Source organism: Mobula birostris, chromosome 3, assembly GCF_030028105.1.
Source record: "Mobula birostris isolate sMobBir1 chromosome 3, sMobBir1.hap1, whole genome shotgun sequence".
NCBI classification, from domain to species: Eukaryota; Metazoa; Chordata; class Chondrichthyes; order Myliobatiformes; family Myliobatidae; genus Mobula; species Mobula birostris.
In genome coordinates, this window is record NC_092372.1 from 151,199,946 (window position 1) to 151,223,066 (window position 23,121).

The window sequence follows — 23,121 nt, forward strand, 5'->3', positions numbered from 1 at the left end:
AAATCCATTGTATGGTATACTCATAAATAAATATCGTCAGACCTGGTTTTCAGTACTCGGATCCAATGATCAGCGGTTGGTTTAAAAACCAAACACAACATTGTGATTCCGCGAAACTTTAACATGATCGAATATCAGAGCTGGGTTAAAGAATACAAAGATTGACGAGAAAAAACGAGAGTAATTTTAATTGCGTGTTATGAAAGCATGCAACGCACCAATACTAAAGCGTGCGTCGTACAAAGTTTTAGATGGACTAAACTCTTTACATCTGTATACCCTTGGGCACTATCACAGTTTATTCCAATATACATGATATAGTAGTTAAACTGACACCATTAATATAGACAAAACATTAAAGGCAGATTTCTTTCTAACTCATTCGGGGAATGCAGCTACCATTAGTACCGCATTTACTGCCCATCCTTTCCCACCCTTGAGCAGAATGATGTGCTGGACATATCCAAGAGTAGGCGAGAATCAATCATGTTGCTGAGAGCCGAGTTACAGAGGTGACTCTAAAGATAGCAGATTGCCAATCCAAAATATTTGTGAACAAACTATGTTTTTACCCCTAATCCAATTCCTCAATCAGGGTTAGCATAAGTAGCTTCAGCCTTTTTAACATAGTTAATTATTAGCAGTTAAATTCCCCCGTTGCCTTGCTGGAATTTGTACTCGGGTCTGGATCATAAATCTAAGCCCTGGGCCAATAGCATTCCTATTTTGCCATTGTAACCATCATTCTGACAACAAGTGAATAGTGGTTATTAGATGAACTGGTTGTTAAGTGAGATTTTAGATGTTAAATACCTAGCAAAATAGTTGCATTTCTGGAAAGTGTTGGAACAAGGTTTATAGATATAACATTGTGAGTTGTATAATTTCTGATAAAGTAGTCATTTGTACTAAATCAGAAGGTGTATAATTTCTGATAGATTAGCCATTTATACTATAACAGAAAGTTTCTTCAGGATAATTGGAGGAAACTATATCCATTATTTACACTGTAATTTTTCAGGTCATTAATATCCTAAGAACACACAGAGTAGGCTTCTGTCACTTATAACATTTTCTAATGGCCAAAAACTCTATGAAAGTTTGGCAGCATTCAGAATGATGTGAATAAATGAAGATTTTAGTGGAAAGTTGAATATAAGGATGTGTATATTGAAACATATTGTATATATATTAATGGGAGACCAACTAGAAAAGGAAAATTGAGGTGATGAGTAACCTTTTTAACTTGTAATATGTCTGAACTGCATTAGTATGAAGAGAACCTGAGGCACAACTTGAGGACATTCTTCTCACAGGACTGCTGGTGTGTGTCAAAACAGGTAAATTATGTAAAAGTGCCAGACAAATAGTTATGCAAACATTTGATTTGAGAAGCAAAAAAATGCTGGAGGAACTCAGCAAGTCAGGCAGTATCTGGGGAGGAATAAACAGTTAACAGTTCTGGCCAAGACCCTTCATCAGGACTGGGAAAGAAGACAGAATTATAAGGTGGGGGGAAGGGAATGAGTACAATTGGGCATCTGATGGGTGAGACCAGGTCAGAGGGTGAGTGGGTGGGATAGTAGGGGAAGGGGATGAAGTAAGGGATCGGGAGGGGAAAGGTGGAAGAGGTAAAGAGTTGAAGAAGGAATCTGATAGGAAAGGATGGTGGACCATTTATGATTCGAGATAAAGGCCATTATCTACTCTGATGAGATTTATGACTCTGCCATATTAACCATAAAATTTCTGAGCAAGATTGCAAGTCTGGGAAATGTATTATATATTACACACATTTTTATGTCAGTATTTAGGACTTTGAAGAGAAGCCTATATGCTTTGATCAATGGGGCATACCACCCAGCCAACAGATTTTATGTCCCTCTTCCCTCCAGGAGAAGGCTCAGGAGCTTGAAGACTCATACGGCCAGATTTGGGAACAGCTTTTTCCCAACGGTGATAAGACTGCTGAATGGATCCTGACCCGGATCTGGGCCGTACCCTCCAAATATCTGGACATGCCTCTTGGTTTTTTTGCACTACCTTACTTTCTATTTTTCTATTTTCTATTTATGATTTATAATTTAAATTTTTAATATTTATGAATTTTTACTATTTTAATATTTGTAATCCAGGGAGCAGGAAGTGCAGAATCAAATATCGCTGTGATGATTGTACATTCTAGTATGAATTGTTTGGTGATAAAGTATAAAAGGTGAATAATCAAAAAAATGATAAACAAAGGGAAGGAATGGAAATATTTTGGACAGAAGAAACTAGATTAGATTATCTGAAATTTTGCTTATAATTTTTGCCTGGGAGTATTTTGCTACAGAAAGTGATTGAACCTGGAGTACTGGCAGAGTAAGCAGTGATACGGAGTGTGATTTTTATCCAGTATCTTCAGTCTGAAATCATCTGAAAGAATCATCTGCTACTGAAGTTTTCATAAATGTTAGTACTAACAATGGAATTAATTTGATTTTGAGTCATTGAATACATTTGTGTTACCATGTGATCTGACATGTAGACCAATGCATATCATCGTGCATTAATTATGTAAAGCAGACACAAGAATCTACAGATATTAGAATTAGGATCAAGAATAGGCCATTCCATGCTTCAGGCTTTCCCAGGCATTCAAACAATACATAATCTAATCCCCCACTTGGCTGGCTGGTGGATGGGCCGGAGTTTGAGTCTGGCCAGCTCTTTACAAGCTTTCCATCTATGTTGGGTTCAGCACTGAGCTAGCAACTTGGCCTTGTAAAAAACAGTCAGATGCTGAGGAAATGGCAAAATGCAACCTGATGTGCCGCAAGCCATAAAAAGAAACAATAAATAAAAGGAACAATAGCAGATTAATGTTTTGGCACAGACTAGAAGGGCCAAATGGCCTGTTTTCTGTGCTGTGGTGTTCTATGGTTCTATGGCTCTAAATCTCCTAATTCAATTCACCTTCTTACACTGAACTAATGTTCCTTGAATTCCCTAGTATTCACAAATCTTTATTTTCACCATATAATCACTAAACATCTGTACACCTCAGGGAAGAGAATTTCATAGATTCTCAACTTGCTGGGTGAAGAAATCTCTTCTTATTTCAATCCAAACTAACCTATCTATTCTAGACTCACCTGGCAAAGACAATACCCTCTGAGCATCTACTCTAAAAATGAACTTCAATGCTTCATTGATATCACCGATTTATCTGAACTATTGGCAATGCAGAACCAGCGTATTCAATCTTTGTTTTCTTGGACCAATCCTCCGTCCCAGGCATCAGCCTTGTAAACTACCATAATACTCACCCTAAACAAAGTTAATCCCTCCTTAGCTACGGAGGAAAAATATTACACAGCATTCCAAGAAAGGTTTTTTCAAGGCTCTATAAATTTGATGTAATATTCCTATACAACCTTTTCATAACATCTAATTGTTAGATTTCTGTACTTTCTTGATAATTATGATTCCTGTACCAGGTTACTATTCCACCTGAACATCAATATTTCTGAACTTTCATTATTTAAGATCTTTTTCTCCTTTCCTCACAAAGTGTATAACTACACACTTCTCCACATTATATTCCATTTGTCTTTTATTACCTGCTTAGTTAAAAAGCATAAATCCCAAGATTGATTCTTGCAATACCACATTCAGAATAGTTGCTCAACACAAAAATGACTCGCTATTCTTGATGTCTATTGTTTGCTGTTCAACCAATCCATAATCCATACTAAAATATTCTATCCAGTTACTGGAAGCTCAAATACAGAGCATATCCAAAAAGTGAATAAGTATCTGATGGAAAAAGAAGATGAGAAAGGTAGCCATTAATATGATATGTTTCAACAGAATGTTTGTGACATAGATTGCTAGATCATAAAATATTTGAACCTTCAGTGGAATAAGAATTTATATAAAAATTTGACCAGTATTGCCAAGTTTTCAACCACTTCTCACCTGCACACTTCAGCTGTGAAATTTTAATGAATCATGCACAATCCATGGGAAACGCGTATTGTGATATGTTATCCTCATTCCATGGTTGCAGACTGATGCAGCTTCATCATAGCATAGTCCTTTATGGCACCAGATCAAAACATATTGTAGATGCATTTAGTCCAATCTTGCATCCTGGGAAATTGTAATTTCCAAAGCAACACATTTGTAAATCCATCTGTCTTCTCTGCTTCAGGTTGAAGTTACTGCAAATCTCACTGTGGTGAAATACAATATTTGTCTATTTGTCAAATAGACCAAAGTTATAAAATTGCTTATTGTGGACAATATCCTCAGGAAGGGTCAGAATGGACTTCTTAGCAATACATTTTAAACCAAACTAGGCTGGACATTTAATGTTAATTGAACACTTTGCTTTTAAAACTTCTATCATAAGGCCCATATAGGGCATGGTGTTAGAAAATAAATTACAACACAGAAGGAGAACATACAATCATCATATACCTACCAGTATATAATGAGGATATTTGACAACTCCCACTTTTGAACTCTTGCTCAATAGCAGTTTAAGCTGTGGCTCTTTAAGTTTACGCTGGGTACTTTTCACACTTTGGGGTTTCCTGCCTTCACCACACTTTCATTTTTGAGGGTCAAAATTCCACTATTCGATGAATAGAAAAATGATAACTCAGCCTTTAATCCTTCCACCAAGTAATGACTTCTATGTTTCCTGGTTACCAATCCTCTGCTGATGGAAGTATTTCATTCCTGTTCACACTGTCTAGATCATTCATAATTTTGTACATTTCAATCTCTCTTTGGTCTTTATTCAAAACAAAACAATCTCAACCTAATTGTTCTGACTCTACTCATAATGATAGTCCTTCGTATCTGTTAACCTTTGTGTAAATCTCCTCTGTACCATCCCCAGCGTTATCACGTCTTTCCTGTAATTAACAATCACATCTGTCCATAGTTCTCTAGCTGTGGTCTAACTGTGTTTAACATGGTAAATGAAAATAAAAAATAAACACAGAAGCTGAAATCTGAAAGATAAACCTAAAAATGCAGGGAACATTCAGCAGGTCAAGCAGAGTCAGTGGAAAGAGAAACTGTTAATATTTCAGACCCAAGATCATTCATCCGAGCTGGAAAACATTAGTTTTAGATGGTAGAGGAGGTAGGGGAGGGTTGGGTAGAACATGGGGAAAGTCTCTGATAGGGTAAGACAATGACCAAGCATGGTAGTTATCATTGTAGTGAAAATCAGACATTGAATACCCTGCTGTTTCTAGCATTTTCTGTTTTTGTTTTTGTTTTACACAATTCTAGCAGACAGAATGGCCTCTTTCTACATTGTTAAGAATATGAAAATTAAAATACATCACAAAGGGCATCAAACCATGGCAGTGCCCTGTTTAAGTGGAGTATTTTTTTAGGTAAGGTTCCCATGTGGATGTGGACATCTTTGTTTTGTATATTTTGATGTGCAGAGTGCAGATGAGGTCTCCAATGTTTGTTGACTACCCTTTTCTCTTCGCACCTGCTCAAGGAAAAGGATCAAAGACTGTGTGAATGGCTCAATATCTCCTCATTTGGCATATTGCATGTCACTGATTCTCTCCATGACTGCAATGTCAGCTTTTATCCAGCATGAAATTTACTCAACTTGAGTGAAGTGGACGGTTGCTTCATTGTGGTAATGTTAATTAACAAAGATCTAATGAGCTATATTAAGCTTACGTAAAAATATTCTCAATGGAAGAAACAGCTTTTCCAGTTAAGATCAGCTGATCCTTTATTTCCTAGGTAACAAAAGCTTTGATATTCTTCTTTTAACTACTAGCAAATACATAATACTGAATATTTAAACAGAATTATGTAATATAATGTCACTTCCATACTAATATTTTTGTGGAAGCCTTTGTCTCTAGAGAACGAAGAAAATTATGAAAAGCATCATTCCATATGTAGCTGTATATCTTAAAAGATGTTGCAGTCCAGACTTTACTCCCAAGTCATATTCTGCAGTTAAATTATGCTGAAAATATACAAGGATGTTTGTTTTCATAATTTTAAAAATCAGCTGTGAGTTTCCGCTCAGGTTGAAACTTAAACAGACAAAATAGTAGCGTGAGGCTTGTGTCCACCCACTGAGAGTTTCTGGGGTCATGTAATAAACATAACAATGCTCTCGACAGGATTGTTCTCAGAAAAAAAGGATACAAATCAGCACCTGCCACTAATCTCTGCAGTATTAGTAGTACTCCTGTCCTCTTCGTAAAATTATTTACAGGTGGAGGCATGTACAGTAGTATAATGCTGCAGGATGTAAGACCCCATCTGCCCTCTGCTACCACAGCTACCTTGGTACATCCTCAAACTACTCTATCTATTCTCCTAATTTTATTGTCTCTATGAGTACGTTCCAGAAATCTGTCATTCTATGCAATTGCGTCTGGAGTGCTTTTATTGTTTTCAGTCAGGGATTCTGTCGGTTCTGATTCATGAACTGGATCTATCACTCTGTCACTCTCACTCTAATACAATGCGAGGGCTCCCCTAATCCTGTTTCTACTCCAACAGCCTCATCACACAATGATAAATGAATGGTAAAGTACCGCAGATGATGGAAATCTGAAACAAAAACAGGGCATGGGCGTGCATTCAGCCTGAACTGTTAACTCTGTTTCTCATTCAACAGGTGCAGCTGAACCCACCTAATATTTCCAGACCTGAAGAAGGGTCTTGGCCTGTAACGTCAGCTGGTTATTCATTTCCATAGATGCTGCCTGACCTGCTGAGCTCCTCCAGCACTCTGTGTGTGTTACTTTGGGTTTCAAGCATCTGCAGACTTTCTCGTCTTTATGATTTCCAGCATTTTCTGTTTTGATTCAAAATTCAATGAATTAATTCTCGTCTAGCACCTTCAGAAGTATCTTAACTTCTCCTTTCTTTCAGCATTTAAAAAAGGTCTTTCACTTTCCTCAAACATTCCCACCTCTTCTGAATGGTATAGTTCTGGTCCAGCAGCTCTCTTACTACCTCACTTCCCACTATTCAGAACCTCGAGATTCTTTCCTAATGAACTAAAGTTTACTTGTACTCCTTTCAGTTAAATGTATTGTATTCATTGTTCACAGTATCTTATCCTCCACATTTAGTTGATCAAATTTAGGCAAGTATGAGCATGTGAAAATGATTACTTCAATATCTTTCCTGCCAATACAAAGGTTGCCTTCCATGGTTCATAGGTAAAACATGAAAGGAAAAGTACAATATGATGAGACATAAGTATTTGTTCCATTCCCTGCATTCAAGTGTCAGGATGGAATCTGAGCGAAAATGGGTCCTTTTTGCAAGCATTTTGTTGAGATATGTTGGCATTGTAAATGCAAGTTCAGCAATTTCAGTGGAGAAGGGTGTGCTGCAAAACTGTAACAATAAAATTCATTACCTGTGCTCCCTTCGAATGATGACTGCCTAAAAGAAGTGTGAGATTAACTGAATTTACTCTATAATCAGAAAGCCTTAAATATATGGTGTATGCATATAAAACATGGAAAATAAAAAAATATGAGCAGAAATAATCCATTGATCATTTGAAGTGTCTCTATTGATCTACATGATCATGGCTGTACTATTCAGCCCATCACTATATTCATGCTCTGAAGTCTACTTGGCATCTAGAAATTTGTCTGCCTCCTTCTAACATACACTTAGTGGCCACTTTATTAGAGGAACCTGTACACCTGCTTGTTAATGCAAATTTCTCATCAGCCAATCACGTGGCAGCAACTCAATGCGTAATCATATGCAGACATGGTCAAGAGATTCAGACCAAGCATCAGAATGGGGTAGGAATGTGATCTAAGTGACTTTGACGGTGGAATGATTGTTAATGCCAAACTGGGTGGTTTGAATTTCACAGGAACTGCTGATCTCCTGGGATTTTCACACACAGCAGCCCCTAGAGTTTGCAGAGAATGGTGTGAGAAACAGATAAAAAAAAACATTCAGTGAGTGGCAGTTCTGTGGGCAAAAATGCCTTGTTAATGAGAGAGATCAGAGGATAATGGCCAGACTAGTTCAAGCTGACAAGAAGGCAAAAGTAACTCAAATAACCATGCATTATAACATGAGCACCACTGAATGCACATCAGATCAAAACTTAAAGTGGATGGGCTACAGCAGCAGAAGATTGTGAACATATTCTCAGTGGCCTCTTTATTAAGTACAGGAGGAAAATTCAGCTACTTGTCCTCTATAACCCTAGTGGTAGTGAATTCCACCTGACCACCACTCCCGAGTGAAGAAATCTATCATTTTCTCAGTCCCAAATTCCTTTCCCTGTAACCCTAGACTGGGACTCTTTGTTCTAGGCATGCTGGCCAGGGGAAATTCATTCTTCCTGTATCCAATCTGTCCAGCCCTGTCAGAAGTATGTAAGATTCAATTAGATCCCCTCTTATACTTCACATGATTTTTAGAGTAATTATGATGAGGGAGATAAAGCCCCTTGAATAATGCCAATTCCTCCCACTCTATTTCCTTCTATCTCCACCCTGTTTTTCCTTTTCATACTTGAGAGGTATGTAGATCTCAAGTTATCTCAAGTTGTCCCTCACACATTCAACTAAATAGGCAAAGTAGAAAAGACAATCCAGATTTTTTTTTGCTTAATGCCAGAATAGATTTATTAATCAGTAACCTGAAGAGAATTATTACTGGAAGTGGAACATATTTAAAATACTTCTTCATATATCTCCAGAAGTAACAGTGCAGGAAAATCCAAGTCTGGGTCGAGTTAGTTTGGATAAAGTCTATCTCAAGAACCCTGAAAGAACACCGACAGCTAGCAAGTACAAGGGTGTGTTACTCTGTCGATGCTTATGAATTAGATTTTCATTCCTGTGTACTCCATATTTCTTATTGCTTCCATTCATCCCCTCTAATAGCCATTCTTTCCCAAACTGCTTCTCCAGATCCAACTGAATTGTGCACATTTTTCTCCAGGCATATATTCAAATCAACAATAATTTTTTATATTAAAAGACTAATTTCTCCTGCATTGTTATAAATGTTATTAATAGCAGAGTGCTCAGACCAGGAATGGAAGTGGCTGTAATTGTCTTGGGCTTTCATTCAGAGCTTTTCCTATTAATTTTCACCTTCTACTATTATTGCCATGCAAGCTTTCAATTCAGTTAATTTACAATTAATTAAAGACCTTTAGTTTTCTGTAAAAGCTTTACATGCTTAAGGTCAAGTGTTACTTGAAAAAAAGAATCAACTATATTAACCTATCAGATAGTCCTTATCCATTATTTTCATGTGTTGTTTGTCTCTTTCCATCTTCAATGCACTGAGGGGATTGGTCTCTTTCAAGAGTGCAATCTCATAGGTTTTTTTTGTGTAGTACTTCCCCAAGTGGCCTGCAGGCATGGACACACCTTGACAATCACAATGAAGTCTGTTAGACTGCAGGTCCAAACAGCAATAGGAAGATCAACCAGCACATGTAAGAAATAAGGGTAAACATACAGGAACAGCAGGAACAGCTGACTGCAGAATGAATGAAGTAGTTATGCAGACAGATGGAGAAGGAATCCTTGCTCCGTGATTCTTAACAGATCCTAAGACTGTTAGGTGAACAATGTAGCAGATGACAAGGAGGCTTAATTTTGTGTCCCTTCACATATATCCAATTAAGTTATAATCACAAAATATCCCAGTATTAAAGATGGCTGTGTACAATAAAATGAGAAATGCACTGCAGTAACAACTAATCATTAAATCAAAATATCAGAACTGCTAACTTGCTAACGATATCAATCTCTCCATTTACGGAGATAATCTGTTCCTGATCTTCACTTCATACTAATACAGGTAATCTACGGGTAGAGCTGCCTGGCATTCATGAATAATGTTTTTCTCACGTTCAGTGAGGTGCAATCACTGGGAAAAAACTACAAAAGCAGTTCAAGTTCAGTGCTGCATAAGAGGTGAAGAGGGAAAATAGTGTGTCGAAATTTCCTTTTATCAGGTACTATCAGCTCACTGAACCCTGAAAAATCAATTCTTATTGCCTCTGTGACCACATCAACTGTTCTATTACTGCTTAGATGAACTTCAATGCCACCTCACAAAAGCACTCTAACACTTCTCTGTAATTAATATCAGACTTTATGGTCTATAATTTCTTAATTCACCTTTCAATCTTCAAATGAGTACTGTAATAATATTGTCCTACTAGCCTCAAATAAAACTTTGGGCCTGAAATTGTAATACATGAACTCTAATTCCTTTGCCTCCTGGAATTCTGGGACTCTGTCTGAAAAATTGTGTTGACCAGAATCCCATCTATTTTTTCATTCAATTACTTTGAATTCTATGTTGCACAGAATTTACTGGTACCTGTTTTATATTCTTTGCAATATATTAGTGACCTTTATCCAAACTAATTTGACTCCATCCTGGATTTGCTTGCACTATTACTTATGGAGACACATGAAGAAGTATTTTAAATATGTTCCAGTAATAATTCTCTTCACGTTATTGATTAATAAATCTGTTCTGGCATTAAGCAAAAAAAAATCTGGATCATCTTTTCTGCTTTGTCTATTTGGTTGAATGTGTGATGGGTATGTTCTGCACTGCAGAATAAATTTGTTGGAAGGTTAACATATAACAAAAGGATGTATATGGAAGAGAGCACCATTACCAGACTGAAGAATCTTTTATGGATCTGTTTTGTTACACTGCGCATTGTATGAACTAAAGATTACCAGCAGGACCACTAGTCTAAAAAATTTCTCTGATTCCACCTGTCTTTTATTCTGCATCATTCTATAGGAAGTAGGGAAACAGAAATCTAATCTAAGGGATTGTTGGCAGAAGTGTTTTGTTGTATACATTGCATACCTGATGCCGTTAAGAAAAAAAATAAAATATATGTCCATAATCTACACTTTCAAATATGGTGAAATTTGTAGTATAATATTTTGATTAGTTTGGGATTATCTTCACCAAAGAAATTGTCGTCTCACCACTGCCACCTTCTCAAGGATAATTGGAGACAGTCTGTGAAAGGTGACCTTGACAGCAAGGCCCATTCTGAAGAAAGTGTACATTTGAAAAGGATATCAATGTCAGCTTTTCCACATCTTATATGATAGTTATTGTCTCACCTGCTTCCCATTCATTATGGAAAAGCAGTAAAGATGAAAGAATATATAAGGTTTTCTTCTATGTAACATTTTGAAATAAACACTGTTCTTAGTGGTCATTTAGTTTTCCCAACTAAAAAGCAGCGATTGGTCTGCATAAGGAATTTAAGCTATCGATATCTTTTACTGTGCCAGCAGGAACACTAGAGAATTTATGCGCAGTCTGCTGACACAACTGTGAATAATATGTTATTTGTCAGAAAATACCACTGAATCTGACAGTCTCAGGGATCAGCTGTTGTTCTTCACTTGTTTGGGGATTGTCAGGCACTATCGATTAGTTTTTTTTTGACCTACTATCTTCCTTTTCTCCACTGTCTACCTTTGTCAACATATTTGTAATTTTTCTGAAGATTTGCAAGGGGGTGGAAGAGGACAAAGTCTGTGGATGGAGGGAAGAGCACATCTCTAATCTGATAATGTTCAAGTGAGAACACTGAACATTTTTCTTCAGTCAAAGCAATCTGAATGATATGGAATTCCGTTTATTTTTCTTCAGCTATATCCAGCTATGATTTAAAAGGAAATAGAAATACATTCCTGAAAGAGAATCTCTGCAATTAGAATATAGCTTAAGGATCATGATCATCAGGAAACCTTAGAATTCCTTCTGGCATGATGCAACAGTTAGAAAAGCTATAGGAAGGAGAGTGTTAAACTTGTTGTTGTAAATAATGCAAGTCTAAAAGGTTCAGCTTCCTGAGCTATTGGAACTGATTCTTGGGCAGAACCCTCCTCGACAGGATGATAAAAATCTGTGTCAATGGTGAGAGAAGAGCTAGTGTTGTGCAATGGTTTAGTTCAATGGCATAAAATAATACAATCAGAAAATAGACCAAGGTAAGGACAGCAAAAGAAAGAGGAGTTGCAAGAAAGATAAAAACAACCAACAGAAAGTTATAAAAGCTAATTGGATACAATTGTGAAACAGACTAATGTAGAAATTAAAAATAGAAACACCTGGCAGGTCAGGCAGCTGCCCAGAGTGAAACAAAGTTAGTGCTTCAAGTTGAATGTAGTTCTGATGAAGGGTCTTTGACCTGAAATGTTAACTCTATTTTTCTCTCCGTAGATGCTACCCAAACTGCCTAGTGTTCCAAAAGTGTTCTATTTTTATTTCCAATTACTTGCATCCACAATCATTTTGATTTTCCTTCACAAAATATAGTGTACCAAATGAACTGAGTATCAAAAAAATAAATCTGATAAACAGACTTTCATATAAGATTTCAGTATGGCATTGGAGTTTAAAAATAAAAAGTGAACTATGTATCTATTGTGAGTATAATAAAGCTTCCTAAATGATGGAAAGGAGGAAACAAAATAGATATAGAGTAAATAGTTCATCATGAATTAACGAGATATGTCAAAGGTATGGTCAGGTAGTGGGTAGCACAACATTTTACAGTACCAGCGACCTGAGTTCAATTCCCACCACTGCCCATAAAGAGTTTGTATGTTCTCCCTGTGACCACGTGGGTTTCCTCCGAGTGCTCTAGCTTCCTCTCACAGTCCAAGGACGTACCAATTGGTAGAGTAATTGGCCATTGTAAATTGTCCCATAATCAAGCATGATTAAATCAGGGGATTGCTGGGCAACACAGCTTAAAGGGTTGGAAGGGCCTAGTCCGTGCTGTATCATAATCAATAAGTACTGACACCACGTTTATTCTTTGTCACAGGAGGAATAAGTGGTAGTGGCGGTGCATGCTCAGTTCCAACAGGCCTATTCCATGTTTACCTTATATCATAATTCCCATTATTAGTGGGATAGGAGTGGAGATGTGTATTGATGGAATTGTCTGCGAGGTGGGAGTTATTGTGTAATGAAGACATGACAACAAATTAGATGATATAAAATTGAAAATTCCATCACTAGCAGCAACATTAGACATTTTCACCAACACATCACAAATCTAGCTACTGGGATCTTTTTGTTTTAAGGACCTCTCAAGTTGCATCTCAAGTTTCCAGAACATGAAATCCTCTGCTCATCAACATACTTTCAAATATTTATGACCTATAACAATAGCAAAACAACAAAGATCTCCTTATGACAATTGCCTTCTTTTCATTCTTGATGCATGAATTGAGAAACAAACAGAAGGAAGCAGATGACTGAATGAGCACCAAAGAAGCCTACAATTACCCCTGCAAGACATCTGTAGTGATTAGAGACTGCTTGCAAAGTCTTTGCTGGCTTTTAGTTCACCCATGACAATATTGGACCAGGTTCACATGAAAAACAACTGCAGATTCTGAAGATCATGGAATAAGAACTGAAAATAAAGGAAATGCCCAGAAGGTTAGGCAGTGTCTGTAGAAAGAGAAACAGAGTTAGTAATTCAGGTCAAAATCTTTCATCTAAACTGGAAAAATGAGAAAACAAGTTAGTTTTAAATTTTAGGGAGTGTAATGTTGGGAAGGGTTGAGCAGAGGGAACATCTCTGATAGGGTAAGACCAGAGTTGACATGGCAATGCACAATTTACAAAGCTGTCTTATTGATAGATTAATGTCACCTGCAACTACTGGATTGGCTACGGTGATGACTGGCTTTGCGGCAGTGGACTGACTTTTGTGAATTCCAGCTGTTTGCATGATTTGTTTCTTTTTTTTTGCACATTGGATGTTTGACAGTCTTTTGTTTTTTTTATTGGGTTCTATTGGGTTTCTTTGTTTTGTTGCAGCCTGTAAGGAAACAAATCTCAAAGTTGTACATAGTCTATGTACTTGATAATAAACTTTGATGCAGCCTGAGTAATGAAATAGATATTTTATTAAAAATTGCATGTAAAAAGCTGCTAGCATTTTGAGATAAAAAAGTAGTGAAGTTGCCTTAATATCAGATATAAGGAAATTTCCCTGTGAAACAGTGGGCTGTGTTCTTGTACACAGGCCTCACAAGACATGTTGAATGACAGCTGTGACCTGGGATAACCATATTTTGTGTTGCAATCTTTGTGCCAAAGCCAATGGAGTTCTGTTCTCCATTTAATGTGTCCTTTCAGCAATGACCTTTGCCACCTCCACAACCATCATCACCACCAGCCCCAAGAATCTGCACACAATCTGTGCTCCTATCCTGAGAACCAACCTTACTGTATGTACCGTAGGTGGTACAAGAATACAACTTAAAATTAAGGTGGCAATAGAGCAAGTGGATGACAAATCTCTGCTTCCAACAAACCTTGGAACCATTGACAATAGAGAAAAAGCCCATTGACTCTGTCTGGTTTTCACTAGTCTTTCCCATGAAGTACAAGAGCACAGTCATCAAATGGGCAATTTGACTTTGTTCATCGGAGAGCAGCAAAGTTAAATATTTAATGACTGTAGACTTGATGAAAAATTATTGGGGTGCCTAGAGCAGAATTACAGGGGAACATCATATTTATTAAAGCAAGTATCTAATGTATTTGTTTCTTAGGATCTGGGCCCCCACTGTAAGGCCAGTAGTATCAGCCATCATTAATGGCATTTGAGAAATGTAGTCTTTCTATAGAGTAAAAGTACTGTATATGTTGCTGTGCAAAGAGTTTAGGACTTAGACTCCCTAATAATTAAGGACCTGTGATAGGCCTTCAAGTCAGAATGGTATACAGCTTGGAGAGGAATATGTAGTTTATGGTGCTCGCAAGTGCCTACAACTCTTGTTCTTCATTGTTTAGATTAAAAGGTTTGGAAAGTGTTTTCAGAATAGCTTAGGTGAGTAACCAAAGTGAATTTTGCAGATAATGCATTAATTAAGTGGCGGATGGAATGAAAGTTTAGGGTGTTGAATTCAATACAACTAATCTAGCTGATTTGCTTTGGATGACTCAAACTTCCTCAACATTGATGTAGCTGCAATCACCTAGTGCAGTGGATGTGATCTATATGGATTTTAGTAAGGCATTTGACAAGGTTCCACACAGTAGGCTTATTCAAGAAGTCAGAAGGCATGGGATCCAGGGAAGTTTGGCCAGGTGGATTCAGAATTGGCTTGCCTGCAGAAGGCAGGGGGTCGTGGTGGAGGGAGTACATTCAGATTGGAGGATTGTGACTAGTGGTGTCCCACAAGGATCTATTCTGGGACCTCTACTTTTTGTGATTTTTATTAACGACCTAGATGTGGGCGTAGAAGGCTGGGTTGGCAAGTTTACAGACGACACAAAGTTTGGTGGTGTTGTAGATAGTGTACAGGATTGTCAAAGACTGCAGAGAGACATTGATAGGATGCAGAAGTGGACTGAGAAGTGGCAGATGGAGTTCAACCCAGAGAAGTGTGAGGTGGTACACTTTGGAAGGACAAACTCCAAGGCAGAGTACAAAGTAAATGGTAGGATATTTGGTAGTGTGGAGGAGCAGAGGGATATGAGGGTACATGTCCGCAGATCCCTGAAAGTTGCCTCACGGGTAGATAGGGTAGTTAAAAAAGCTTATGGGGTGTTAGCTCTCATAAGTCGAGGGATAGAGTTTAAGAGTCGCGATGTAATGATTCAGCTCTATAAAACTCTGCTTAGGCCACACTTGAGTACTGTGTCCGGTTCTGGTCACCTCACTATAGGAAGGAGATGGAAGCATTGAAAAGGGTACAGAGGAGATTTACCGGGATGCTGCCTGGTTTAGAGAGTATGCATTATGATCAGAGATTAAGGGAGCTAGGGCTTTACACTTTGGAAAGAAGGAGGATGAGAGGAGACATGATAGAGATGTACAAGATAATAAGAGGAATAGATAGAGTGGATAGCCAGCGCCTCTTCCTCAGGGCACCACTGCTCAATACAAGAGGACATGGCTTTAAGGTAAGGGGTGGGAAGTTCAAGGGGGATATTAGAGGAAGGTTTTTTATTCAGAGCGTGGTTGGTGCGTGAAATGCACTGGCTGAGTCAGTGGTGGAGGCAGATACACTAGTGAAGTTTAAGAGACTACTAGACAGGTATATGGAGGAATTTAAGGTGGAGGGGTTATATGGGAGGCAGGGTTTGAGGGTTGGCACAACATTGTGGGCCAAAGGGCCTGTTATGTGCTGTACTATTCTATGTTCTATGTTCTAAAGCAAATTGAAAATATTCCATTATGCTCAAGAATGTGCTCAAAATGGCGGAAGATTATTGGAGTAGCAGATGGTAACTAACTTGCCACAAAGTCTTTGTCTAAGTCTCAGTAGCTGTAGACACATTTACTGATTAATATTTTGAGTCTACAGCACTGTTTTGTGCTTTGAAGAATGAAAATGTCTTATTCCTACAGCAAGTATAATTTATTTTGATAAAGATTGCCGATTACACCCAAACATTTTCTTGTCATGAACAGTTATAGTACAAGTCAAAGGAGAAACACATTATGAATATCACTAATTTATCATAATTAGTGATTAAAATTAAATGGGCACTCTGGTCATGTAGCGGTGAGCACGACTTTATTATAGATCAGTGCGCCAGAGTTCAGAGTTCAATTCTGATACCGTCTGTAAAGAGTTTATACATTATCCCTGGGATAGCATGGGGTTCCTCCAGTTGCTTTGGTTTCCTCTCACAGTCCAAAGTAGGTTAATTGGTCATTGTAAATTGTCCTCTGATCATAAATACATTAAATATGCAGGTTGCTTTGCAGCGCCACTTATTGGGTGGGGAAGGCCTGTTCTGCACTGTATCTATAAATAAATAAACAAACAAACAAATAAATGAATAAATACAGAATAACAATACAATTTGCCTTCTGTGCCTGTTCTAGCATTATGGAACAACTATACAATTAGGTTCCCTTCTCTGCTCTTTAATTATAGTCTTGTACCTTTTCTCTTCAAGTAATTTTCCAATCTGCTTGTAAAGGATCTTTTTGCATTTATTTCCGCTATTTTTCAGGTTATACATATCAGATCAGAATAACTCACTGCAATAAAAAATCCTACTGCAGTATAGCATCCCAAGATGCTTTGGAATTTTTACTGCGGTTCTTAACTAATCACATAGTGACTATCCCTCCTGAAAGGAAGAGCAGATTGGAGGAGATAGATGCTCTGAACCTGCTCTTAGTTCTTATGTCAGTATTTCATGTGAAATTTCATCGATCATGCAGCTGTGCACGTCAACATTTTGTTTGTCCTCCTGCTGATTGGTTGCTGCATTTCTTGGTAGCATTAGCAAACTTTAAAAGTTTGTTTTATATACCCAAGTCAACAGAATTAAAAAAAATAATCCTACAATTTTCTGGAAGAATCCGTCACAGCTAGAACCATCATCACAGCCCAAAACAAGACCCGCTTTTCAATAAAGTGCAAGAAATATTTATGCAAGTAACTTCAGTATCACTCAACAAGCTCAGCAACCTCTATTGTCCCTCATAATGGACCATGCTATCATTTCAGGAAATATACTGCATGTGCACTAACTATCAAAACAAGGCAAGAGCTGGATTTTCAGATAAAGTAGGATCACATTGTAGCACACAAAAATAGATTGAATTTCTAAGCCAAAAGGGAAACAAATGATATAGGGCCTTGGGCCTGGGAGATGGAAGAAGGAGTAAACATGATATTTTTGAAATGTAGAGCAGGTTCAAGATGATTGATCCTGCTTTTCTTTCTTACATCAACACTTCGTGCCAAGATTCATGAGCCATCTGAATAGACACCTCATTCCGCAGTCTGCTGCCATCCTGCTGACTGGTTGCTGCATTTTTATGTTTTTTATCATGTACTTTCAACCTGAGTCCAAGGCAACAAATATACTGTATACCAAAGTTGTTCTCCATTACTCTCTGGCTCCTTCCAATCTGATAAAGAACTGTCTCCACTACTGTCTGTGTTTTGTCCTTGAGACAATTTCACATCTATAAGTTTTAAGCTAATTGCATGTAACATTGTTAACTTGTCCATTTTTTGCTAGATTCGAAGTTCAAAGTTCAGGTTTAATTGTCACTCAACCATATATGAATACCAATGAGTACAGCCAAACAAAGCAGTGTAACTCCAGAGCCAAGCTGCAAAATACAGAGCCAACAGTTATACAACCACAAGGCACATATAGCACATATAGGATATCAGTAGGATACAGACACATGAAAAAAATACAGTCCAAGACTCTGAGTCCACGAATGTTGCAGCAGTCTGCAGTTGAACTCAGTACAGCTTGTCTTCTGCAGAGCAAACACTGACTCCAGCTTGATGTCATGTCACACCACCTCGGCACTCTGGAGGGACACACGGACTCCTGTGCCTCTCCCCTGGGTGGCTGTAAGTAGGTGACACTGCAGCTTAAGGGCTAAACCTCGTTACAACTGGGGCCACGCAGCTCTTCCGGCGACCACCCCTGCCATCCGCCAATAAGTCAGTGAATTGGACACGTGGCATTCCACATTAGCAATGTCTAATGGGGTCTTGCAATAATAGGAAAAGCGACTAAGACGATCACTTGCTTTTAGACTGCACACCACTTTTGCCAACGCCTCTCTGATGCAGATAGCAGCACAATCCACATCAAGTCCAGCTGCTGCACTTTCTCCACCAACTAGCTACTCGTTGATGGGGTTTACCTGCAGTACTCTCAGTTCTTGATGTCCAGCAGGGTCTTGCGATCAGAAAGGCAATAACATCTTTGGTTGAATTGAATGGAGTTTATTACTTAGATCCCTCAGATACATGAGGTGTAAAAATCTTTATGTTACGTCTCCATCTAAATGTGCGAAATAGCCATTTATGATGGATAGTATATACAACAGGATAGTCAATATAACATAGAAATACAGTTGTGTCAGCATGAGTTAATCAGTCTGATAGCCTAGTGGAAGAAGCTGTCCCGGAGCCTATTGGTCCTGGCTTCTGTGCTGCGGTACCGTTTCCCAGATGGTAAACTGGAACAGTTTGTGGTTGGGGTGATTCGGGTCCCCAGTAATCCTTCAGGCCCTTTTTACACACCTGTCTTTGTAAATGTCCTGAATAGTGGGAAGTTCACACCTACAGATGTGCTGGGCTGTCTGCACCACTCTCTGCAGAGTCCTGCGAATGAGGGAGGTACAGTTCCCATACCAGGCAGTGATGCAGCCAATCAGGATGCTCTCAATTGTGCCCCTGTAGAAAGATCTTAGGATCTGGGCACCCACACCAAACTTCTTCAACCGTCTGGGGTGACAGAGGTGCTGTTGTGCTTTTTTCACGACACTGCCGGTATGTACAGACCACGTGAGGTTCTCGGTGATGTTTATACCGAGGAACTTAAAGCTGTTCACCCTCTCAACCCCAGATCCATTGATGTCAATAGGGGTTAGCCATTCCTCCTGTAGTCTACAACCAACTCCTTTGTTTTTGCGACATTGAAGGAGAGGTTATTTTCTTGACACTACTATGTCAGGGTGATGAATTCTTCTCTGTAGGCTGCCTCATTATTATTTGAGATTAGGCTAATTAACGTAGTGGCATCCGCAAATTTAATCAGCAGAATGGAGCTGTGGGTGGCAACACAGTCATGGGTATACAGAGAGTAAAGGAGGGGTTTAGGACACAGCCCTGAGGGGCACCTGTGTTGAGGGTCATAGGGGTGGAGGTGAGGGAGCCCACTCTTACCAGCCACCAGCGATCTGACAGGAAGTCCGGGATCCAGCTACACAAAGCAGGGTAAAGGCTGAGGTCTTTGAGCTTCTTGTTGAGCCTGGAGGGAAATATGGTGTTGAATGCTGAACTGTAGTCCAAGAACAGCATTCTCACTTAAGCATCCCTCTTCTCCAGTTGTGTAAAGACAGTGTGTAGAGCTGTAGCTATTGCGTCATCTGTCGATCGGTTGTGACGGTAGGTGAATTGTAGGGGGTCCAGTGTGGGTGGTAGCAAGCTGCAGATGTAGCCCTTGACCAGCCTCTGAAAGCTTTTGCTTATTACTGAGGTAAGTGCGACAGGACACCAGTCGTTCAAACATATTACTTTGGTCTTTTTAGGTACTGGAACAATGGTAGATGGTTGAAGCAAGAGGGCACTCTACACTGGGAGAGGATGAGATTAAAAATGTCTGTAAACACACCTGCCAGTTGTGCCGTGCACACCCTGAGTACCTGCCCTGGGATGCCGTCCGGTCCCACAGCCTTGCGACTGTCCACTTGTTGGAAACACCTGCGTACTTCAGCTGTAGGTCTCCTCAGGGCCTCAGTGTTGGCAATAATGAATCGAGTGTATAAATGGTTTAGCTCATCTGGGAGAGAGGCAGCAATGTTGTAAACTCCACTGCGTTTAGCTTTGAAGTCTGTGATGGTGTGCAGACCTTGCCATAAGCTGCGTGTGTTGTTGGTAGAGAGTTGAGTCTGAATCTTGTCCCTGTGTTGTTGTCTCGCTGCCTTGATGACTTTGCATAGATCGTAGCTGCAGTTCTTGAGCTCCTGCTGATTACTGGCAACGTAAGCTCTGTGTCGTGCGGTAAGCCCATAGAAGCTGCTTCATCCAAGCGCGCCACCATCTTACCAGAATTGACAGTTGCCTTTTGTTGGAGACATTAATCACATAACCTTCATCAACACTTTCTGCTACTTCTTCAAATAACTCGATACAGATATTATATATAATTTTTCTTTGACAAATAATTTTGTCTTTCATTTATCAGAATATACTTTTCAAGTTCAATTCATTCTGCCACATAATATTGTTAAAGAAAAGCTTCCTCAACACTAGTGATAAGATAACCTTGAAAGATAAATGGTATTTGTAAACCTCTGGGAACACTTTGTATATTTAAAATTGTAAAACAAGTATCTGCTATTTTTATTCTTTTTAATCTGGGTCAGCTGACTTTTCTACTTAAGCATTAACAAAATTCTAATTATTTCCTCTTAATCTGTGTAATTTTTTATTGAATGATTTTTTTTACAACTCCTCTTGTACTGTGGCACTGCCATTCTCTAATGCAGACAGATGCAGAATACTAATTTAGTTTCTTGGTCATGTTCTCTGCATCCACATGACTATCTTATTTTTGTACCTGCCATTCCCCTGACTTCCATTTTAGAACTATGTACTGTAAGTCGTCTGTGATTCATTTTATCTTAGTCTTTAACTTACTTCTGTGCTCTTCTTGCCCAGTACAGTGTTTCTTTGTTTTTAGGTTTTCTGTACTTTCTACATTTTGTATTCTTTACATGGATATCATGGATCTCACTTGTCATAATACTTTTTCATTTCAACCTTCATATCTTTGGTCTTTAGACGGTGAAGTTCATGGATGGTTATCCTTTTCTCATATGTAGAATTATATGTAGCTATTTTGCTTCCAAATTACTTCTTGTTGAAGGTTTCCCATTGTTGATTTATGACTTTAACTACAAATTCCTGATCCCAATCCATTTAATTGCTTTTCACCTTTTTGAAATTAGTCTTCTTTCAGTCGCAGACTTTTTATGCTTTAATGGTGTTTGCATTTTTCCATGCTTATTCGAAACTACTTTTTCAGGATGGTGCAATGGCGCATTTAGTAGAGGTGTTGTCTCATTTGCGATCTTAGGTGAGGTTTGTGTGGAGTTTGCACATTCTCCCTGAAATTCTCCCACGAAATTCTTCCAGATGCTCCAGTTTCCTTCCCTATCCTAAAACCGTGAGAGCTGATCGGTTGATAGGCTACTGTAATTTGCTCTTCATGTGGAGGGGAATGGTAGATTCTGGGGGAATGAATGGAAGAATAGAAAATGGGATTAATGTAGGAATGAGATTTGTTATAACTGACTTAAATGAAGTGAAATATGTGAATTTGCAGCAGCAGTACAGTGCAAAGATGTAAAGTTATGTAAAATTACTAAAATGAGTAAAGCCATAAGACCATTAGCAGCAGAAGTAGCCCATTTAGCCCATTGAATCTGCTCCGCCATTTCTTCAAGGCTGATCCAATTTCCCCTAAGCCCCAATCTCCTCAATCTCCTGCTTTCTCCCTATATCCCTTCATGTCCTGACCACTCAAAAATCTGTCAACCTCTGCCTTAAATATACATAAAGACTTGAAGACTTGGCTTCCACAGCTGCCTGTGCTAAAGAATCTACAGATTCACCACTCTCTGGCGAAAGAAATTCCTTCTCATCTCCATTCTTAAAGGATGTCCCTCTATTCTGTGGCTGTGTTCTCTGGTCTTAGACTCTCCCACCATAGAAAACATCCTCTCCACATCCACTCCTTCAAGGTCCTTCACCATTCGTTGGGTTTCAAATATGACACCCCTTATTCTTTTGAATTCCAGTGAATACAGGCCAAGAGCCATCAAACGCTCATCATTTGAAAAGCTGTTTCATCCTGGAATCATTTTCGTGAACCTCTTTTGAACTTTCTCCAGTTTCAGCACATCCTTTCTAAGATAAGGGGCCCAAGCTTCTCACAATACTCCAAGTGAGGCCTTACCAATGCTTTATAAAGCTTCAACATTATATCCTTGCTTTTATATTCTTCTCCTCTTGAAGTGAATGCTAACATTGCATTTGCCTTCCTCACTGCCAACTCAACCTGCAAATTAAGCTTTAGGAAATCCTGCACAAGGAATCTTAAGTCCCTTTGCTCCTCAGTTTTTTTGTATTTTCTCTCCATTTAAAAAATTGTCAACCCTTTCACTCCTTCTACCAAAGTGCATGACTATACACTTCCCAACCCTGAATTCCATCTGCCATTTCTTTGACCATTCTCCTAATCTGTCTAAGTCCTTCTGTAGACTCTTTAATTCCTCAAAGCTACCTGCCCCTCCACTTATCTTCATATCATCTGCAGACTTTGCAAAAGAGCCATCAATACCAACATCCAAATCATTGACATACAATGTAAAAGGAGTCATCCCAACGTAGACCCCTGTGGAACACCACTAGTCACCGGCAGCCAGCCAGAAAAGACTCCCTTTATTCCCACTCTTTGCCTCCTGCCAATTAGCCACTGCTTTATCCACGCTAGAATCTTTCCTGTAGTACCATGGGCTTGCAGCTTGTTAAGCAGCCTGATGTG